This window comes from Cephus cinctus, unplaced genomic scaffold, assembly GCF_000341935.2.
Source record: "Cephus cinctus unplaced genomic scaffold, Ccin1 Ccin1_scaffold1097, whole genome shotgun sequence".
In the NCBI taxonomy this organism is placed as follows: Eukaryota; Metazoa; Arthropoda; class Insecta; order Hymenoptera; family Cephidae; genus Cephus; species Cephus cinctus.
The window spans coordinates 98,940-116,363 of NW_014333609.1; the positions used below are offsets into that span (position 1 = coordinate 98,940).

At 41.8% G+C, this 17,424-nt stretch overlaps 1 protein-coding gene across 3 annotated transcripts in view; it reads left to right on the top strand.

Annotated features, from left to right (window-relative positions):
* The window catches only part of LOC107272028 (octopamine receptor Oamb), a 48,503-nt gene that overhangs the window by 15,966 nt on the left and 15,113 nt on the right, over nt 1-17,424 (top strand). The window contains exon 1 of one of the 3 annotated variants that reach the window (XM_015748722.2): nt 15,967-16,042. The exons of 1 other annotated variant lie outside the window; for it this stretch is intronic. The gene's annotated coding sequence lies outside the window, so the exon portion shown is untranslated. Of the gene's footprint in view, nt 1-15,966; nt 16,043-16,083; nt 16,551-17,424 lie in introns of those variants that run through there. One more of the 3 variants, XM_015748719.2, reaches the window with a different exon arrangement.

Genomic DNA, 17,424 nt, shown 5'->3' on the forward strand with positions numbered 1-17,424 from the left:
GGGGGGGGGGGGGGTTCATTTTTCACGGAACCGCGCGAGGGGAGGGTCGGTTAAGAAAGGTAGGGGCGGAAATGGTGCCGTCGGGGGAAGATCCAAATAACCCTCGTGACCCCTGCCTCCTTATCCGGGCTACCGTAATTGCTTCAATAATGACCGGCGCGGCACGATAATTTCTTTACTTATTACCGAATAATGGATATCACCCTTAATCATTCAGGTGCAACCATTACGGTCGCTCAGGGCTGTTTCTTTTTTTACCGGTCGATGAGTTCCTTTTTTTTTTTTCACCACGCAGATAAGTAAACGACCGAACGCTCGAAGATATTCGACAAAGAGCTTACAGGCGCCCTTACGGATTCTCGAATTTAGGTAAATGACAGTTCGGTTTTTATCACTTTTTTTCTTTCTTCCCCAAATACTCTTAAACTCCTCCCGATCCGCTTTTAGCTAAGAAAACTGTAGTATCGATCGTTCGCAGCATCCGATCCCTCTTAGTATATATATATATCCCTCTTTCCTTCTCACTCACTCCTGCTACTGGCAATGAAATTACAGGCTCTACGTCCTACCGAATAAAAGAGGTCATTCCGTTTTGTCCTGTTTGAACGAACGCGAGTAAAAGATGCTAAGGATGCTCGAGAGTTGCCCCGCTCTACGGACCATTTTACACTGTGAACCAATCGGCACGGAATCCACGCCGGAAATAGCCAATAGCGATGCAGATCCAGGCTAAAGTCTGAGATGCATCGGTAATGCTCAATTTAAATTCACCTCGTTTCTCTCTCTCTCTCTCTCTCCTTCTTTCTCTTAAATTCCCCTCTCCTCCTTACGCTGCCTTTTTATATATACGCTTCCTTGTCCCTATCCCATCGCACTTTCCTTAAGCCTTGCCCCCCCCTTTCGCCCCCATCGTCGATCACATCGACCTGAAGCAAATATACCGGGACCTGCGCGCGGTACCGTAATTGAAAAGAATTCGTATCGCTAAAAGTCGCTTCGTTCGAGCCTTCAATTTCTTTTTCATTCATTTAAATCCAAAAGACCTGCCAACGAGAATACTGCCGATCGGAACTAGGATTAAATAGGATCGTCCTGGATTAATAAGGACGAGATAGGGATTCAGCGACTGGCATGCAGGCGTACCAATGTAAAGATAGAAAATGTAAATCAGTATCATCCCTTCCACATATATGTACTTAACAAATCCTGCACATACCCTTGTGAGAATGATTTAAATTTAAAAAATATCTTTATAGATTCGTATAAAATAAAAAAAAAAATATTATTCCAATCCCGTCCGTCCCTCTCGATTGTGCCCCTTAATTACGTACACCCTGATAACTTTGATACGGCCCTGGTAACTTTGCCAGACCCTCCAATACAAATCAGCCGAGACAAACAGCCAAGCATGTACAACTTTTCGCGCAAACAAACCGGCTCACGTTTAGCGCTTAATTTTCTGTTTAAACAGTTCAGCCGTGTCTTTCGACCCACTCAATATTCACTGTCGATCATTGTCTCTCGATTATATATTTTTTTTATTTTTTTATAACATGCTCTTCTCACACGACTTCAACAAGCTCATCCAAGATTCGCTTGCTACGCTATATTGTTAACGTGTCCAAATGAATTCCTCCTCGCGGAAGCAGGAGTCGTAGAAACACGATAAAAGGACGGAACCAATAGTGGCTTTCATCTCGAGGGCTTACTCCCATCTATTATTATCGTGACCCGGCAAGCAAGGGCTTTTCCTTCGTTTCATCGGGTCCATTGTGTCTTATTTTTCTACGCTTATCGAGACTCCTTCATCTACCTCCTTATGTACTATCTATAGATACCGTCAGCCCTGCCACGAACACAAGTAGTAATTCCGTACAAAGATGGTCGTTCGTTCCCATATAGAACCAATGCTGGCTGAGATACTCGCCGGTACAGCCAGCGCAGCGCTGGGAGTTTCGTGGCCGTTCGTACTGGCGCATTATGAAAGGAGACCGAGATTCGCGGGAAACGTAGAGAGAGGGAGGGAGAGAGAAAGGGAAATAGAAAGAAACCTAAAGAAAGTTGGAACTGGCTGAAGTCGATGGGTAGCGGCTTTGAAACGCTGACTTGAAATCCTACTGTTAAGTCGTTCGAGATAAATGAAGGGGGAGGAAGGTGGGCTTAGTCGACGAATGAAATTCAGGATGTTGTTCAAAAATAATTATTTTTTATTTTTTAACTTTTTTTTTTTTCTTCATTCCGTCCCACATCTTCTGGATGTCAATGTGCAAATTTTGACATCAATAATGACGTACGTCAAACTATCATCTTTCTTATCAGGACGCTATTGAACCAATACCTAACCTAGAATATGCCTAAATGATAACCAGCACACGTAGAATTCTCTGATAAAAGAAGTGGAACGTCTAGGATAAATATGAATGCAGCCTTTAGTCGGGAAGTTGATGATACTCGGTTTTCAAATTGGACCCAATTACGTATTCACTGGTCTGATATGGATTCGTGCATTCCTATCTATCGAGCTATCACAAAGCTCCATTATATAGTATGACCGTGCAATACAATGTATGGGTAAAGGGTAATTGAGTTTATGTATATATTTGCTCACACACTTTAAGGGACGCACGTTATGCTTACATTACCACTTGGGCACAGTGAAGAAACCATAGATAATAAGAAATTCGATAAGCTCATGTGTAATACGATGATAACGTTTCACGGTTGGTATCTTGGTTTTTCCCTAAATCTTATTGCAGTAACACGACGGTCGGGGAAGCTCTTTGTCGTGTACATTGCGTGCGTTGTCTCTGTTTACTTGTGAATCACCTAACGTTCCTTTCGTATTACTGTATACGCCAGATGCCTTGGAAAGAATTCAAAATCCACGTATATCTCCGGATTTTTCTGGTAAATCGTCTGGCATGACGCACGGTCGGGATATTTCGTTAGACGTATCTTCGAGAAATTGTACGAACCGACAGTCGGTGGGTGCGTAACGTCAAAATTGTATGATCGACGTAGGGTACATTTTTTCACATACATTTAAACTACATGGGTGTCAGGACGTATGGTGACAGGGCAAATGTCAGAATTAATTGCGGGGTTTAAAAAAGATGACGCAGCATCCTTCTAGGGTATTGTGAGGTAATGTCAATGAAAAAAGTTTGATCTTTTTTATATATATATATTTTTTTCAATTACGCATTTTTTTGGAAATTTCTTTGCCACGACCCTTAGACTCCATTTTATCACGTAGGCTCTTGTTTTTTTTTTTTCTTCCTTTGGACTTTCCGTACAAATCGAGCTTGCTAATCTATCTTCTGTTGGCTGATTAACGAAAATACAATAGAAAGGCCTCGTGCTCGGTAGTGAAATTCACGAACGTCCTAGACGGCTGGTAAAAGCCAATAATAACCCAATAAGACCATCCGACTCTCATCCCCTCTTGCTTAACCTTAATGAAAAATCGATGCCTTTGCAATTTAGCTGTGCAACCCTTGCAGCCAATTATACCTATTAGCTATTGGGCCACAGCCGGTTGTACCTACGATTTCATCCCTAGTGCTACGTGGGCCAAGGGTTTTAGTCGGGAGGCTGGTGCACCCTGGTATACCGGCAAGAGATTCATCTCAATACTGTTTCGATGGAGCTGCTTATGGGGAACGATAATTTTCTTTAATGAAAAAACTGTATTGGCTGTACCGACCAGATCCTTTTCTATTAACGTCCCGGGCAGAGGGGCCGAAGGAGTTATGACGGCCTTATAAGTGAATCGAATGGTCGCACAGTTATGGTAGGGGTCAAAGGTCACCTCGGTCTTACACTGCTTTAATAATAACCATATCAAAATACTTTTACATCACAGTAATCGCTATCTCTCGGAACGCAAATTGCCAGTCAGGGGCGGGACCAGTAGACAAACTTTGGGTAGCAGGACCCTTCGCTCGATCTGGATAAACCTACTTCTTGAAGATGGGATTAACGTTGGGTCGACCTGGAATACTTCAGGGCCCCCGATTCACTAAGATACGGCACTGTTACCAAGGTAAGTGGGGTAGGTCGAATCTTGGACGTCATGAGGCACAAGGAGCTCCAAATCGAGGGTGCTTAAACGCGTGAACGAAGCTACTTGGCACGGACAGGATCAGAGCACGTTCCTAGGGGGAGCCATTTTATAAGCGCTAAATTTCACCCTTCGATATACCCAATACCGGCCACTGTCGCTTTACGCTTCGACTGCATTCAATCCCATCAATGCGCTCCAGGAATTTTTGGTTTTAATTAAAAAAAAAAATTTTTTTTCGGTTTCATTTTTTATTCCTCCAGTCCCAACCCTCCTTACTGACTATGCTCCAAGTTAGTTATGGATTTTGACAATTTTCATGTCGCCCGTTATACAACGTTTTTTGACTTTTCTTTTTCGTGTAGGAAATTCACTGTAATGGCACTCGATTAATATTTCAGTTTTTAGCTTTTTCTTTGTGTAAATGTATAAAATCACGGGGGTCCGTTCACACGGTTTCGTTTTTTTTTTTTTTTTTTTTTTTTTTTTTTTCGTTTTCCGCCATGCCGTAATGGACTTCCATGGAAGCTATAGGCAAACTTTATGTATTCTTTTTATTTAATTTGCATCAGGCGAATTCGAGCGCACCCTTTACCCGAAATATCGTCAACGATGCGTACCAGTGATTACGAACCACGTTTCCTTTGACGAGCCATGAATATTTTAACGTGAAATTATGAAGGAGATGGACTAAGGCTAAATCGGAGCTATCTCCGCTCGGGATTGTCGCACATGTCTACCAGGTTGAAGAACAATGCATTACAATGATTTCAGCATACATATAAATTACATGAATAATTTCCTCGTTCGGTAATCCACATAACGCTAACTGCGTTACCAGACAATTTTTTAGTGAAGGTTCGTTTTAAATTTTTGTAACGCCGAAAAATTACAATATATTTTCCGTACAATTTTTAATCGACAGACCTACATATATACTCTAACCTACAAAAATCATAGTTACAGCATCCCTTATAAGTCCTATATCAATCCAAGACGTCGGTACGTACACGGAATTTTCAATGCGAAAAGTTCGGTCTCTCGTAACTCGACGAAAGTATCATAACTCTCTTTCTAACCTTTCTCCTTCGTTCGCTCTCCTCTTTCCTTCCGTCAAGACTCCGCGAAGAATTAAGGGGATATCTATTCCTATGTCTCGATCCTTTCCTTACTTCAGTCAATATTCAAGATTACCTATCTTCATTCAGTGAAAATATCTTTAAGGCGGTATCAGCAGTAACGACGTTACCAGGAAAGCTTTGAGTTATCGACATTGGTTATTTACATTCGTGCATAAGTAACGACGCCCGGCGTCGGGCTCTGATTCGTCTGTAACGCGAAAAAAAAAAGATCGTTTCCAGTATGTGAAGAGCGTCACGTATTTATTTGGTGTGATTTATTAATTATATATATATATACATATATATCTTGCCAAAATTCGACGTCGTACTCGTGCCATGAAATTTGTGGATTTAGCAAAGGACACGCATTTCCGTTTGATGCTGTCATCATCAGCCATACGTATGTGGACATCAGCAAAGTTCACACGTCAGGACTGTAGAGTGGGATACATAGGTAAACACACAGCCCTGTGGATTAATCACGCTAATTTGCCGTTAATAACGAGATCGTCGATGCGCATTCTCCAATTGTTTTCCCTGTAAAGCTTGCCGTATCCGGTGAGGTCGGAGCCGCTTTCGTCATTAGGTTAATTATTATCGTCTGGCTGCCTAATCAAATTGGTGGGTCTATACGTAGGAGTAAATTGACGATAGGCGCCTACGCCAATGCAGTAAAGTCGAATTCGGCTTGTCAAAGGCAGAAGACCGTTGTCACTCTCCTGTCTGGAAAGGGTCGAAGGCCGATAAAACCGATTTTATCCACTATCATTAGCTAATTAATGTCTTTTGAAAAATCCGGTATAAAATTGAAAAAAAAAGTTGATATCTTTTATCAAGTGCCTTACGGATTATTTTGAGGGGAAAAAAAAATTCCTAAGTTTTTTTTCTTCCATTTCGCTACCCGACGACATTGGCATGGTATTCCGTTAGTCAGTGAAACTTCTTGTTGAGATGAGTTTATTAGCGCGGACGCTTATGGCTGAAATTGTTTTTGTACTCCGTAAATTCTCCTCTGTTTTTCTCACTTGAAAACGACGTTCCCCCCCCCCCTACCCTATCCCTCGCTATTCTCAAATTAAGCTTTTACTTTATTCAGAGGTTTCTGCTTGGTAAAAAAGGGACGCGTCTTTCATCTCTCTCGGTGCTTTAGGAACTTCTATCTTCGTACCCCTATCTCAGGGGAAGTTATCGTCTTTGGGAAACGTAGTCGCGCACCCTACCACTGCCACTTTGACCCAAACCCCCTACAGCATCCTTTCCATGGACCAATTCGAATTCCGCAGAATTAGATTTCGTGAGTTTTTTACCAGTTTTTCTTTCCACTCGAGAAGCGTCGCGACGCTTTTGCTACTCAGCTATGATCCTATGCCGAGGCTCTACTTCGACCGGAAGTCGTCTTTTATTCTAAGCTCGTTCGAGATTCTCCAGCGGGAATAACGAGATTTCACTTCGGGATGCCCGAATGTCTTTGACCGATCATGCCTGACGATTCTTATTTACTTTTCGAGTTGGCTGATAAAATCGAGATATCGAAACAGATAATGCAAAGATGACACGACACGCGTCGTTTGCTTCAGCTTTTAGGGACCAGCGAAATATATTGTTAGGACTTTAAGAAAACGTGGTGACGTCATTTTGATGTTTGAACAGACAGCCGTGAAAGATTTTAATAAAATCCACTGAGAGAGCAAAGTAAACTGACGCGTCATTCAAAGGGATCACTGGTAAGTCCTCGGACGTCCATTCTTTCTGAGCGTCCCATCGCGTGGACCGGGATAAAGCCTCTGGACGTTGGACTTCCGGTACACGGCTTAATAAGCGCAGGAGTGACTTTGGTGTGTTATAACTGCGACTGAAACTTTCCCATCGTCCTTCGTGTATAGGTCTTAGTTCATAAAGGACAAACCGTCTTGTCCAACTCTATATACGTGTATGGGGTTCTTCAGGGCAAACGCACCAAACTGAAGTTGGCTCCACTGTACGAATCAAATGAACGTACTAACTTCAGTTAGTACGTTTGACCTGAATAACCTAAGTATCTATAGCACGATATAGTTCCATCCTTTCATAAGGTCGATGCGAAATGAGAACTATGACGTTTATGGCAATGATGATGATGATGATGATGATGATGATGATGAGAGGAGTTAGACTAACTCACGGCCAGACCTACTTCGGTACGTAAACTATAGGACACCAGGTCATTCGCTTCCAGGTTCATAGAGCAAAGCCAATGATGAAGCTACCCTGGCATATCCGGAAACCACGGTGTAACCCTTATCGAAAATCCCATCAGGCCATGAAGAATTATGACGTGTCTGAAGTTTGCTACGTAATGGATGGCTAAGAGAACGCTTATTGGTCCTCTTCTTTCTGGCTCCTATCCTTATCTTACAGGTATCCCAGTTTCTTTTCAAGATTTAAAAACTTCACATCGATAGATATTATGTTCAGGTGAATTAATACGTAAGGGTCATCGGTTATTTTTATGGTTTCCAATTACACGGTGCTTCGCATGTGCGATATTTTTTTTTTACATCAAATTCCTCCCATACTTCGCTATCCTCGGTCCGACGCTTATTTTACGGACTACCGATTCAAAAATTCGATTTCCTTTGCGTCGACGACTCACGGCTTACGAAAAGCTATATTTTTATGGGTGGTCGATTAAATGTTTAAGAGATTTCATTCATAGCGAAGAGCCATTGTTCTATTCTTTTTTTTTTCTTTCTTTTTCAATCTCTCTCTCTCTCTCTCTCTCTCTCTCTCTCTCTCTCTCTCTCTCTCTCTCTCTATCTATCTCTCTTCTCCTCTCGCGTCACACAAAGGAAACACGCTCGTCAGAAAAGACGCTCGAGACGCGGCATTGTTCGACGGTCCAAAGAGCCGCGCATGGTGGTGACTTTAAAAATTGTGGCTTCGTCTCCTTTGCGTCTTTTTCATCGAGGAATCCTCGACTTTTCGTTTAACTCGAGTTCCCGCGGCGTGCTGTGTCAGTCAATCTTGACACTTTCTTCTCTCTCGCACTTTATTCTTCTCCCTATTTCCTTGCTCCCTCTTTCAACCTCCTTTTCCTACTTCCTCGCTGCCATTCTTTTGACCAGTCTTTGTCAACCCGCTCTTACCATTGACTCACAAGCTCAGTGTCAATCCGGCGAGCGGGGAGGCAAACTGCTTATATGCCTTCGGCGCTTTGCCAGTCAAATGAAAGTAGCCAAAAGAAAAGTAGAGCGTATTATATCTTACGATAACGGGTATAACTAGATGTAACGTCAAAGAAAAATAATCGTACTAATAGTGTTTCGTAAGTTGGCGCACCCGGACACGAACTTCCGGTAGAATAATTTCCCGTAGTTTGGCGCACGAATGCTCTCGAGTTTGGCCCGCCTGTGGCGCCATCTGGGGTAGGACGATGAGTTAACGGAACCTTCCTGCCGCGGGAAATCTTCTTTGTCAGATGTCTGTAGCTTGTTACTTTTAATGGACGAGAAGGATGTTTAGCAGATACCTAATGGCAGCTACGACTTTGACTAATATCGATCGGCTCGCTGTAATCGTTTTATGCAGGAAGTAAAGTTACTCTTGCGTCGGTAAAGGTTGATAAGATGCATTTTAAGTGGCGATTGTGTAATACAAATTATGCGCTTGCACGTGAACCTTGCATTTGCCATTTAAATGCATTGTGTACTTGGTCAAGGATTGAAAGCGAGGCTTGAACGATATTTCTAAATATATGAAAACAATTGATTTTAATATAAATTTCTTTCATCGTTCGTGCATTGATCTTTCGGTAGGAAGGAAATTTTATCGTTAGGAAAATTCTACTGGTATTCGACGAGTGAAAGTAATACTCATCGCTTCCCATCCAATTTAGCATCGGAATCGATCACCCTTACGCGACCCCCTATAGCAATACAGATTAGTATTGACTGTTGCGCATCGACTCCAATCTGTTTCTTCTGGTCAGCCAGAATCAGGGATAGATGTAGACGAGATCGTTGAAATCATCATTGCCGCTGTCCCGAATGAGATTAATCTGTGATTTGACCTGACACGCCGGCCCTGACCTCGCCGAGAGCATCGGTCCGTCGATACGGTTTTTTTCTGGGGACATTAATTGGTGACTAACGAACTGAGTGAAAAATAATATTTTTTGACAATTTTGAAAATAGCAAAAAAAAAATATCTTTCACTGTCTATGGTTACTATCTATTAGTATGCGTTGGGTGATTTTCTGTGGAATCGCTTTTCGACCGGTTCGTGAGATTAAATTTCTTCGCCAGAACATACGTTTCTAAGAGTAATTCCCTGTTTCGGACGGCTGGCTATGCGAATCCCATTTATTCACTCCGAAGGATTCGGACGAGCAGTTTACGTGTAAATCCTGGACATACAGAGTTCACACATGCTCGTGCCAAACCTTCCCCAGGGGTCCTTTGTTACGTAAAGTAACGTAAAGCTCTTACGATCTCGGTAGTAAACATTCTGGCATCATCCTTCAATCGTATTCCTGAAGTCCTCGATGTAGGAAGGCTCTTTGGGAATTTTACGCTGCTGAGATTTTACGAAATGTCACAGAATAACACGGAGACGTTCTAGCGGACGGGAGAGAACGAAGGAACGGATTAATCGAAAGAGTCGACGGGGCCTTTGGTCATGTATAAAAGCGACCAAGATTCCCATTAAAACGTTGGCTCTAGCTGACGTGTCGCAGAAAGGTAAAGTAGAGCGAGAACCCGGAAATAGAGAAAGAAGTAAAATAAAAGAATCGTTCGACTGATAAAACATTTTTTTTTTTTCATGTTCCTTACAGTTTGTACAAGTCAAACGTGATACCAACCTACGTACGTGAAAGCTCGTTCGCAGAAGGATCCGTGAATTTCCCATTAATTTTCGCCTGAGGATCTTGAAAGATCCTTCGAGTGGGAATTTCACGGTCGTCAACTAGCATAACGGGTGGCTCCTTGCGATCTTGATCCTCGTGGATATCGATGGAAAGTCGTGATTTGATGAAAAGGGGAATTTAACAGTGAAGTGCTCGTTAAACAAACGAAGGGAAATCTCTTGGCGGCCTTTTCAAGATTTCACCATGAATATACCGAGTTGTTAATGAGGTTGGATAGTTCTGAGTACTGCTGATTCGGGGTAGCTAGAAGATTCTTCGAAAAGGTCAAGACGTGGGCGGTCGAATGACATTAACATGATTGGTTCCAATTAGCTTATAAGACCAGGTAGTAATTTTTTTTTTTTTTTCGTTTTACTTTGAAAATAAAACTTTTTGAAAAATATTTTTTTTTACCATACAAAATTTCACTTGTATTATTTTTTTCTCTTTTCACGTAAACGAGCCTGCAATTTTCTTTGTTCCAATTATCACGACGGTATACTGCCACTGTTCAGGTTTTACGGTGATTTCGTGCATAAATCTGAAAACTGGTTAACGCCTGCAAAATCATTCGATCGTAAAAGCAATTATGCGAGTAAGTCTGCGACGCCAGTAGACGATTCCAATTTTCATAGAAATTTTCGTACCTTCACGTTCGCGAATTCGTCGCTGTGCCAAACCCCAGAAAAAGCTTCTATGGAAACCAACTATCCTCGAGGAGCTCTCTCTGCTCTCGAAAGAACATTTCATCCGCGTTTCCATATCAGCTGTCACGAATAACGAGCTGAAAGTAGTCGCGAGTTAGAAATGCTTAAGGAATTATATAATGAAAACTGGCGGAATCATTTGCCGAAAAAAAAAAGAAAAAAACGTCTTTAACCACCAAGAATCACTGCTTTGGAATTAATTCCCGCTATGTAGCATAAACGCAGATAATACCATAACGGCAAGATTACCATTACGTCCAAGCGAACGATTCACCATTAAAAATGCATAAACGATTCGAGAAAGAGTCCTTCTTATATTTCTAACCAGAAGAAAGTTAAGCGTCTGGAAAAATCATTCGTAAATTCTATTTCCACACGAGTTTTTCCCATAGCGTTTTTTTATCAACTGGAAATATTAAATCACTCGGTCCCTCGTTGAGAACTTAAAAAAAACCTGGTAATAAGTCAAGACGCAGTATACATGACTATCGGTAAGCGAGTTACCCTCTAATAGACGTCGAGAAAACGAGTAATCGAATAATCGCGGTTTACAGGCTGGTTTGATTTTTAATTATTGGTCCATATCGTACTGACGACTACCATGTTTTTTTTTTGTGATTTTAACCAGGGAAACTTAAATATTTCTCTACGATGCTGATAGTAAAAATTTTTATTACGCAGGTTTAACCCGATCGGTCTAGGATTTTTTGCACTTAGGATTATTATGGCTAATGGAAAAACCGTGCGTGTTTAATGGCTACATTTAAAATTGAAAATGGATGCTCGAATGCGATAGGTTTTAAATCATACACGTACAATATATGTATACAGCTTTCGGTATGCCCACGTTAATCGATATTGACGTAATTTGATATTTACTTTAATTGCAATATCATATTTACATTAACTGCACAGGGATACTCAAGCGTATCTGTATATAAATTCAAATGGATTATAACATACGTACTGTAGTAAGTATAAAGTTTGATCAAAACTCAAATTAGTCCATTTCGCCTTCGCGTCCACTGAGAGTTGCTTCTATCGCCTCTATCGCTTCTCCTTCAGCGAAGTTTGATTTGTATAGGTTCAACCGGGATTAAATTAAGCCGTGGATTATAAGATTGAGTCGGGGTCTCGATTAACGTTGATGTTGTGAAAGGACCAGTCTTAATTGATCGGCGAGGAATCGATCATGTGTAGGCATATACGATCAAGATGGATAAATGACAGTAACGTGAGTGTGGATTGAAGAGAATTTTTTTCTCAATTTTTTAAATTATTTTTTTCAAAATATATCCATATAAATAGCGACTGGTACCATAATCGTTTCCCATGGAGAACGCTATTGCACAAACGCCCACGATGCTTATATGGGAATCGTATTTACGTTCATTTAGCGAAACGCAGCTGCCATCATTATGGACCATGTAAACAGCTATTCGCCCACGCAGAGGAAAATCATTATTGTACATATATGTATATGCTGTTCCCTGTAACTTGTATAATTCAAAGTATTGTGATCAATGTCATTTTGATGGATAGTGCAGAATCGATATTCATTTGGCAATCATTCCGATGTATAATAAGGGATAATTGTGGTCCGAATACTGATACTGTATAGGCAGTATTTACAATTAATTGCGCCAAATCCAATGACTCATAAGTGGATTGAAAATTATAAAAATTGGATTTAATTTTTTAAGTTACGTTCCAATCGCTGTTTCACAAAGATATATTAGGGTTGCAGGTATTGTTGTTTAGGGTAATTAGAAAATTTATCAGCGATATTATCCAACGGCAATTTCCTGTTATCACGATCCTCGTAATCGTTATGAGTTTCACCATAGGCAACTGTTTCCACTTCCGTGTTGCGCAATAATGGGAAACCCAAGTAAAACTTTGGCAAGCCTGTTCGGTGTACTTCCCGTGCCGTAATACGATTTGCTCTAGGGTTATTTATAAGGCCGGGTCGAACGTCATTAGGATCGATTTCTAGAACGGTATGGATTGACAAGTAAAATAGACATAATCATGGTTCACACTGAATTATTAACGATTATGTCTATTTTACTATTATGGTTCACACTGAATTATCAATAAGTTTCGATTGATTTTTTTAATAAAGGTACACCCGATTCAATTATTACTGAAATTTAACCAGCGACAATTGGCTAATTTCATACAACTCGGTGCTTCCATAGACAATCGCCCCTTGAAGTCATTGAATGGAAACATCAATCCACTCTAAATAGCATTAAAAAAAGACCCGGTTTCACTGTTTCAACACCAAACTGTTCAGCTTATAATGATCCAGCAGCCGCATTGAATTACACAGTGATTTCGAATTGGCGCTGATTGCAGCAAACTGAATGTTAATAACACATGGTGAAATAATAATGTATTCCGATCTAGAAATTCGCAACGCATTCGGACACGGCGCTGCGATAACAATCGATTATTAATACAAACTCGCTGATTAAAATTGTTAAAGCTCAACGAGTAAATAGGAGTACCCGCGTGACACGTGGTTTCGCGGGTTGATATTTCTATACGGTGAATACAGGTGAATTTATAATTGATCGACAACGTTGCCACCGAACGATTGATACAATTGCATTGACAATTGTCAATTAATAACGCGCACTCTTTGCACTGACTGTACGAAATCCTCAGGAAGATAAATTTATGAAGTCAAGAAAAACGTAGGATTGAAATTAGTTCTGTTGGCAAAGGAGAAGCGTATAGCTGTCGAGTAAGAGCGAGAGAGAGGGAGAGAGACAGGCAGGTAGAGCACACCTTCTGAATCTCAATGGAGCTAGTTAAAACCAATTACGCTCTATGCTGCACGTAGCATGGCACTGCGCAAGCACCGACGCCCGGCGTCTCTTATGCGCCTTAAGCGTCTTCCGTACTATTTCCCTTTGACGAAGGATCATACCTAAATTATATTTAATTAAAATGCAACAAACCTACGGTGCATCCACAGTTGAACAAGGAAAGCAGTATCTTCGCGAGTTACCTAGACTCGATTGCCAACGAAGACTCGTGACTTGTTCGATGCATCTTCGGATGCATTAAATGACCAGCGTAACGCTACGAGAAGCGCGCTATCCGCCAGTCAATTAGCCCAATTGGCTTGAGATGGACCGGAGCACAACGTCGGGCTTTCGGCAGAGTCAATATTTGTTATAGCTGTTTGGGCCAATCAAATGCGATTTACGTACTCGGCAGCCAATCGCATCGATCGGCTCTTTGAACGTAACCGGACGTCGTTATGGTTGGCCCACATATGATTTTTACATATGTATCATACACTTGTATATATACGCAATCTGTCATTGAAGTTTACAAGGACATTTCTCTTATCCGTTTGCACGTGGCTGGCCTTACCTGAAGAACAGGAGTCTTCCAAGATAGCGACGTTGCCAGGTCCCTAAGCATTACAGGGTCGAAGCTTACAGCCATACGTCATGCTGTCCTACGTCCTAGCGCCAAATCGAGCTATCATCGATCATTCGCAATCATTCAAAACGTGCCGCTTTCAAACCGACTGAATACCAATCCCGTGTAGGATATTCCGTCGCAACGCACTGTGTTGCCATTTCTGCTATTCTTCATACTTCCGATTCAACGACCCTTCCTGCTCCCGGTTAGAGAACCGGGGCTGGAGACCCGCACTCGCTTTAACCGCTTCTATAGCTATGCCTCTGGTGAAACTTTACCGTTGGTTCCTTTTTTCTTTTTTCTTTTTTACAGCTCTCGTCCTTCTTCCCCGTGGCTCGTTCTATGTCCTCATCTTTAGCCCTCCTCCCCCCTCCTTCCTCTCCTGGTCCTTCGTACTCCGCCACCTGATCCTTCTCCCACCCTTGTTTCTACGCCCTCAGTTTTCCAAGGGGAGACTTTATCGCTCTACTCCCACTACACTCTGACATTAACACCCACCTAGATCAACCTACAGCAGCATCCCTACCGACCTGCAGTTGCAGTTTGTCACTGCGTTTTCCAGGGACCAAATAATACACATGGGGAATGACTGCTCTAATTATGGGCGAATATACTCAGGCCGGCGAACGGAAGATCGGAACGTTACTAGACTTCCTTTCGAAGCTTATTTACATGCAAGATATATTTACCGCCGTCTTTTTATATTAGGGGTTTTTCAGGCTTTTTTATTAGCACAGTTTTCACGTTAACCCTGAATATCATTGAGGAGAGACGGTTCAGGCCGTCGCGATGCCGAATGGTCTTCGGAAGCTGTAAGAAGCCAGGAAAGATTTATCAGGTGTAAGTTTGTCGCTCAGGTATAATCCATTTGTGAAAATTCGTAACTTTCATACTGAAACAACAGGGCCTGATATAGGGAGAGTTCGCTTTCGTTAGCGATAGCACGTGGCATACGGTTACACAGGGGAGAAGACCGGAGTGTCAGATTGGTACATTAAGAATCCCGTTGGAATTCTCATTGGAATCCGTTAACTGAAAGGAATTTATGATTGAGATATTAAATATTACCGAGATATCAGATTGGTTTTTCAGATTGAAGATTGAAATTGCTTCTGATTGAATGTTTGAAAATATTTAATCCCCCCCCCCTGCTGTTCCGGAAATTCTAAAATTATTTGGCCACACGGCTGTTCTACTCCGAAATGAAGGAATCCACGAACGTTATCATCCCTCGTATTCTAGGTTAGGGGTAGTTCGTCAAAATAATCAGCCCGGCTATGCGGCTGAAATAGCACTAGGTGATAGCCGTACCATATGGTCTTTACTAACCCCCCTCTCACTGTATGAGATACGTTCTCTCTTTCTCTCTCTCTCTCTCTCTCTCTCTCTCTCTCTCTCTCTCTCTCTCTCTCTCTCTCTTTCTCATCCCTTAGCATTATCATGCCATTTATTTCATCTCTTGCTACCCTTCTCTCTCTCTCTCTTCGTCCCCCTCTTCAGCTTCGATTATCTGTCCTAGGTATATTATGCGTCTCTCTGCTCTGCACTCGCCATAGCCAGCCCCCTTCTCTTGACCGTCTGACCCAGAACGCATCATTACTATCCACACGTGAGCCAGGACTATACCCTGCCAAATCATCCCTCGTACTCGAGCGGCGAGTATGGCAAGTAAAATGTAAAAGTGCAAGCGCTACGCGAGATTCCAGTTGGCGTTCCAATGCGACGCGCATGCACCGAGAACGACGGCGTCGAGACGCCCGGATCTCAGTGCGCTCGGAACCGCGATCCTGTTAAGGACGGTTGAACGTGCCGGGCGCAAGAGGTAGCGCTCTTTTATATATATATAAACATACATATTCAGTGGACATAGCTGTGTATATATATATGTATATAATTACAAAGATCTCATACGTTATTTCATAGTTTTGTTTGGCTTTAAAAAACAAAAAGTGAATTTTTTTTTTTTCTATATAATTCTTCGCTATCACTCGCGTGCGTGACTGCGTATAAAAATCCGCGCAACGTCTTCCCGCCGTTTCCTCGGTGATTGGTGATAAGAAAAAACAAATGGCTTTCACGGTCGATCGCTTTCCGAAAAAGGACTGCAGTGCATCTGTCCCACGTGAAAAGTGGTAAACGTACGTTTCGAGCGCTGCTTAGAAAGTTGCGAGTAGGAAGCTCTTTTGGAATTTAAAGGGAAGATTTAACGAAGGTGTCGCCGTCGCGTTTGGCCAGTTTAAAGATGTTTATAAAACATTGAAAAAGAAAAGAAGCGGGCTACTTAATTTCCTTCGAAATACTCAAGGAGCGTCTCATGTAAAAAAAGAAAGGTAGGCATCAGCGACACGATAAAAATTATATAATCTCGTAAAAATTATATAATTATGTAATCTCGTCGCCGTACGTATAACACAAGCTGGCCGTACAAATTCCTATGGAGATAGCGTCCAATTTTTTTGGGCTTCTTACGTCTCGCATTTTTCTTCTGACGTGAATAAAATTCTTTTTCTTGAAAAATCCTAAGAAATTTATTCGTCTCTTTAGTCGCGCTCTGAGTAGCGTGGCTGATTTGTTAATTTATTCTACGGCGTTCCTTACCTCTTATAATTGCCATTTAAGGCGACGTCGAGCTTATGGGGGTTGGGACGTCCGAGGTTCCTTCGTCAACAGGTGAAATCAATTAGATATGCAAAGGGAAAAAGAGAGCTGTATATATATATATATTAAGATTGTAAAAAATATCTTTTCTCTCAGAGAAAGCGAGAGAGAAGGTACAGATAGTAGACTGAAGACATATGTAGAGAAGAGATAGAGTGGGGGGAGGCTGAGATTTGCGGGGGCGATCATGCCGAGCTTACTGGGTCATGATAACTCTTCCCCTCTCCCCCCTTTACCCCTCCGCAGAACCAAGTGGGAAAGGGGACCCATCGTCATTTTTCATCTCACGTACGCTGCACTGCAATTTACAATTGCGAGGAGCGATGGAAAGGGCACGACCGATTGTGTACAGTGAAAGTTTTTTTTTTTTTGTTCGGATTGTCCTAACACATCCATTTTATTCTGTATTTATTTTTTCCCCAAAAATTACGTAACAATGAAATTAAGTGCGCACTCCACTCGTCTTTTCTCGCATTCTTTGCTCTTTCCGGTCTGCCCGAAGAGAAATAACTTTCTTTAGGATCCGCAAAGTTTCGTCCTCGCGTC